The sequence below is a fragment of the Gorilla gorilla genome, chromosome X, assembly GCF_029281585.2.
Source record: "Gorilla gorilla gorilla isolate KB3781 chromosome X, NHGRI_mGorGor1-v2.1_pri, whole genome shotgun sequence".
NCBI lineage: Eukaryota > Metazoa > Chordata > Mammalia > Primates > Hominidae > Gorilla > Gorilla gorilla.
The window spans coordinates 27,785,939-27,791,938 of NC_073247.2; positions in this window are offsets into that span (position 1 = coordinate 27,785,939).

Here is a 6,000-nt window from a genome sequence, read left to right on the forward strand (position 1 = left end):
CCTTCACTCTCTAATTTTATGAGTGAGAAAAACGAAAGCCCAGAGAGGTGAAATGATGAGCCTACACACGCACTGATAATGAGCTGAAACTAAAACCAAGACCGGTTCCTTTTTTACAACCCCAAAGCATTATCCCCTAGTCTATACAGAAAAAACAATGATTCCAGACCAACAACCAATGCTTCCACCCCATAACCAGGGAGGACTGAAGAGTCAAGACATCCAAGGGAAAGACTAGAATTCTCAGAGCCATCTCTTGGCTGTGCAAAATGATGGAAACCACATTTGGTAGCTCCTCCGGGAGGGTACCCAGGGTCTATCTAGAGGGCTGGCCTGTGAAATACACTGCATTAAAAATAATCCAGCTGGGCACGGTGGCTCGTGCCTGTAATCCCAGCATTTTGGGAGGCCAAGGCGGGTAGATCACTTGAGGTCAAGGGTTTGAGACCAGCCTGGCCAACATGGTGAAACCCTGCCACTACTAAAAATACAAAAATTAGCTGGGAGTGGTGGCATGCACCTGTAATCCCAGTTACTTGGGAGGCTGAGGCAGAAGAATTGCTTGAACCCAGGAGGTGGAGGTTGCAGTGAGCCAAGATCGCATCACTGCTCTCCAGCCTGGCAACAGAGTGAGACTTCATTAAAAAAAAAAAAAAAAAGAAGTCCAATATGGTGAAACAGCATGAGAACCAGAAGAGTATTTCTGGTACACCCTTATGATCTTATGATTCTGGGCTCTGTGCTAGGCCCCCAAGGATCTGAATCTGTTGTAGACTTGTGCTCTCCTCTGAAGTTGTTTCTAACTGAAATGGTGGAGACAAGGCAGACAATAAGCCTATTTAAAATATATAAAGGTGATTACCAAGTCTCTTTCACCACAACACTCATAAGCTCTTCAGGATTAGAGACTATATTTTTATTGATTAATTCACAAATGTAATCAACAAATTTACTGAGTGCCTACTATAAGTCACTAGGAATGGGAAGGGGTGCTACATGAAATACAAGGTGGAACAAAAGCTGTCTCAAGCCCTCGAGTGGCTTCTTCCCACCTCATCAGAATACAAATCCAAGTCCTTATAATCTTCTGTAAGATCTGTCCTGATTGCAAAATGCTTTACTATCCCTCTGGTATGTTGATATTCATAGTCTCTGGTTGGAGATATTGAAGACTGTTGCATGAGAAGGCTAGTTTCATTCAGTCAATTTTATTTATTCATGTGTTCATTTATTCAACACAGATTTATTAGTTATCACCTCCACATCAGGGCCTGTGCTGAACACTGGGTCATTGTTGGAAAATGATGTTTACCAGTTCTCATGAACTTTGTAGTTTATAGAGAGGAAATCAAGCAATAAACAGGTTGGAAAATGCCTAAATGACAACACATTGTGATACACTCTGAAGAAAAAAAACAAGTCCTAGGAAAAAGAATAGTGGAGAAAAGCTAATTTATGTTGAGAGTCAGAAAAGGCATCTCTTGCAGAAGTAACATTTAAATTAAAGCTCTAAAGAGGCAGATTAGTCAGCTAGGGGAAGAGGTCAATGAGTTTTTTCAGGTAGACAGAATAGATTGCCAGGGAGGTTCCGAAGCTGGTACACTGATAGCCGTCTACCCTACCCTTGAGCTTTGGACACACCCTACATTGAGCATCCTTGTGGACCACTCCACCCTCAGGAAACTAGTTGAGGTAGGTGTGTGAAAGGGGAAAGCATCTCTCAAGGTACAATCAATTCAACAAACAAGAGTTCTGGGAGAAGTTATAGAGAATGAGCACATGAGGTTGTCTCCCCTACACACACACACACACACACACACACACACACACACACACACACCCCTTCAAACTTGGACAGACTTCGATGGCAAGAAGTAAGATACACTCTTGTTTCTACTGGGGACACAATATGTGAGCCAGAAAAATCAGAATAAGTTCTCTTTGCTTTCTTCCTTGTCTTCTTTAGGATTTTATCCCAGCAAAGCCTGACCTCTGTTCTATACACATTGAACTTAGAAGGCTTTCCCACTTGTCAGTTGAACTTGAAGTATCTGAAGCTGTACTTTCCTTGTCTGTAATATGGGTACATTATAATTGCCCTATTTCTTCACAACAAACTTTATGCAAAAGTTTTAGAAAATATGAAGCATTGTAAAAATACATAACATTTTAAAAGAGATTTTATTTTTTATGTTACTTGTGTCTTTAATTTAATTTTTTCCCATAAGTTACTACTGGGGTACAGGTGGTATTTGGTTACATGAGTAAGTTCTTTAGTGGTGATTTGTGAGATTGTGGTGCACCCATCACCCGTGGTGCATACATTTCACCATATTTGTAGTCTTTTATCCCTAGCCCCCTTCCCACTCTTCCCCTCAAGTCCCCACAGTCCATTGTATCATTCTTATGCCTTTGCATCCTTATAGCTTAGCTCCCACATATCAGTGAGAACATACGATGATTGATTTTCCATTCCTGAGTTACTTCACTTAGAATTATAATCTCCAGTCTCACTTAGGTCGCTGTGAATGCTGTTAATTCATTCCTTTTTATGGCTGAGTAATATTCCATTATATATATATCACAGTTTCTTTATCCACTCATTCATTGATGGGCATTTGGATTGCTTCCACAATTTTGCAATTGTGAATTGTGCTGCTATAAACATGCGTGGGCAAGTATCTTTTTCATATAATGACTTCTTTTCTTCTGGGTAGATACCCAGTAGTGGGTTTGCTGGATCAAATGGTAGTTCTGCTTTTAGTTATTTAAGGAATCTCCACACTGTTTTCCATAGTGGCTGTACTAGTTTACATTCCCACCAGCAGTGTAGAAGTGTTCCCTGACTGCTGCATCCACACCAACATCTACTGTTTTTTGATTTTTGATTATGGCCATTCTTGCAGGAGTAAGGTGGTATTGCATTGTGGTTTTGATTTGCATTTCCCTGATCATTAGTGATGTTGAGCATTTTTCATATGTTTATTGACCATTTGTATATCTTCTTTTGAGAATTGTCTATTCATATCCTTAGCCCACTTTTTGATGGGATTGTTTGTTTTTTTCTTACTGATTTGAGTTTGTTGTAAATTCTAGATATTAGTCCTTTGTCAGATGTATAGATTGTGAAGATTTTCTCCCACTCTGTGAGTTTTCTGTTTACTCTGCTGACTATTCCTTTTGCCGTGCAAAAGCTCTTTAGTTTAATTAAGTCCCAACTATTTATCTTTGTTTTTATTGTGTTTGTTTTGGGGTTGTTGGTCATGAAATCCTTGCCTAAGCCAATGTCTAGAAGGGTTTCTCCAATGTTATCTTTTAGAATTTTTATAGTTTCAGGTCTTAGATTTAAGTCCTTAATCCATCTTGAGTTGATTTTTGTATAAGGTGAGAGATAAAGATCCAGTTTCATTCTCCTACATGTGGCTAGCCAATTATCCCAGCACCATTTGTTGAAAAGGGTGTCCTTTCCCCACTTTATGTTTTTGTTTGTTTTGTTGAAGATCAGTTGGCTGTAAGTATTTGGGTTTATTTCTGGGTTCTCTATTCTGTTCCATTGGTCTATGTGCCTATTTTTATACCAGTACCATGCTGTTTTGGTGACTATGGCCTTATAGTTTGAAATCAGGTAGTGTAATGCTTCTAGGTTTGTTCTTTTTCCTTAGCCTTGCTTTGGCTATACGGGCTCTTTTTTGGTTCCATGTGAATTTTAGAATTGTTTTTTCTAATTCTGTGAAGAATGATGGTGGTATTTTGATGGGGATTTGCGTTGAATTTCTAGATTGCTTTTGGCAGTATGGTCATTTTCACAATATTGATTCTACCCATCCATGAGCATGAGATGTGTTTCCATTTGTTTGTGTTGTCTATGATTTCTTTCCACAGTGTTTTGTAGTTTTCCTTGTAGAGGTCTTTTGACTCCTTGGTTAGGTATATTCCTAAGTATTCTTTTTTTTTCCAGCTATTGTAAAAGGGATTGAGTTCTTGATTTGATTCTCTGCTTGGATGCTGTTGGTGTATAGAAGAGCTACTGATTTGTGTACATTAATCTTGTATCTGGAAACTTTGCTGAATTCTTTTATCAGTTCTAGGAGCTTTCTGGAGGGGTCTTTAGAGTTTTCAAGGTAAATGATCATGTCGTCAGCAAACAGTGACAGTCTGACTTCCTCTTTACCAATTTGGATGTCCTTTATTTCTTTCTCTTGTCTGATTGCTTTGGCTAGGACTTCCAGTACTATGTTGAAGAGGAGTGGTGAGAGTGGGCATCCTTGTCTTGTTCCTGTTCCTAGAGGGAATGCTTTCAACTTTTCCCCATTCAGTATTATGTTGTCTGTAGGTTTGTCATAGATGGCTTTTATTATACTGAGGTATGTCTGTCATATGCTGATTTTGCTGAGAGTTTTAATCATAAATGGATGCAAGATTTTGTTGAATGCTTTTTCTGCATCTATTGAGATGATCATGTGCTTTTTGTTTTTAATTCTGTTTATGTGGTGTATCACATTTATTGACTTGTCTGTGTTAAGCCATCCCTGCATCCCTGGTATGAAACCCACTTAATTATGGTGGATTATCTTTTTGATATGTTGTTGGATTTGGTTAGCTAGTATTTTGTTAAGGATTTTAGCATCTATGTTCATCGAGGATATTGGTCTGTAGTTTTCATTTTTGATTATGTCCTTTCCTGGTTTTGGCATTAGGGTGATGCTTGCTTCATAGAATGAGTTAGGGAGGGTTCCTTCTTTCTCTATCTTGTGGAATAGCGTCAAAAAGATTGGTACCAATTCTTCTTTGAATGTCTGGTAGAATTCTGCTGTGAATCCATCTGGTCCTGGACTTTTTTTTGTTGGTAATTTTTAAATTACCATTTCAATCTTGCTGCTTGTTATTGGTCTGTTGGAGGTATCTAATTCTTCTTGATTTAAGCGAGGAGGGTTGTATTTTTCCAGGAATTTATCCATCTCTTCTAGATTTTCTAGTTTATGTGTGTAAAGGTGTTCATAGTAGCTTTGAATTATTTCTTGTATTTCAGTGGTGTCAGTTGTAATAGCTCCTGTTTCTTTTTTTTTTTGAGACAGAGTCTTGCTCTGTTGCCCAGGCTGGAGTGCAGTGGCATGATCTTGGCTCATTGCAACCTCTGCCTCCCAGGTTCAAGTGATTCTCCTGCCTCAGCCTCCTGAGTAGCTGGGATTACAGGCAACCGCCACCACACCCGGCTAATTTTTGTATTTTTAGTGGGGTTGGGGTTTTGCCGCGTTGGCCAGGCTGCTCTCGAACTCCTGACCTCAAGTGATCCACCTGCCTCAGCCTCCCAAAGTGCTGGGATGACAGGCGTGAGCCACTGTTCCTGGCCCTGTTTAATTTCTTAATGAGGTTATTTGTATTTTCTCTTTTCTTTTCTTGGTTAATCTTGCTAATAGTCTATCAATTTTATTTATCTTTTCAAAGAACCAGCTTCTCATTTATCTTTTGTATTTTTTGTTTGTTTGTTTCAATTTCATTTAGTTCTGCTCTGCTCCTGGTTATTTCCTTTCTTCTGCTTGGTTTAGGTTTGGTTTTTTCTTGTTTCTCTAGTTCCTTGAGGTGTGACCTTAGAGTGTCAGTTTGTGCTCTTTCAGTCTTTTTGATGTAGGAATTTAGGGCTGTGAACTTTCCTCTTAGCACTGCCTTTGCTGTATCCCAGAGGTTTTGATAGTTTTTGTCATTATTGCCATTCAGTTTGAAGAATTTTTTAATTTCCATCTCGATTTAGTTTTTGACCCAATGCTCATTCAGGAGCAGGTTATTTAATTTCCATGTATTTGCATGGTTTTGAAGGTTCCTTTTGGAGTTGATTTCCAGTTTTATTCTACTGTGATCTGAGAGAATGCTTGATACAATTTCAATTTTCTTAAATGTATTGAGGCTTGTTTTATGGCCTATCATGTGGTATAACTTGGAGAAAGTTCCGTGCACTGTGGAATAGAATGCGTATTTGCAGTTGTTGGATGAAATGTTCTGTAT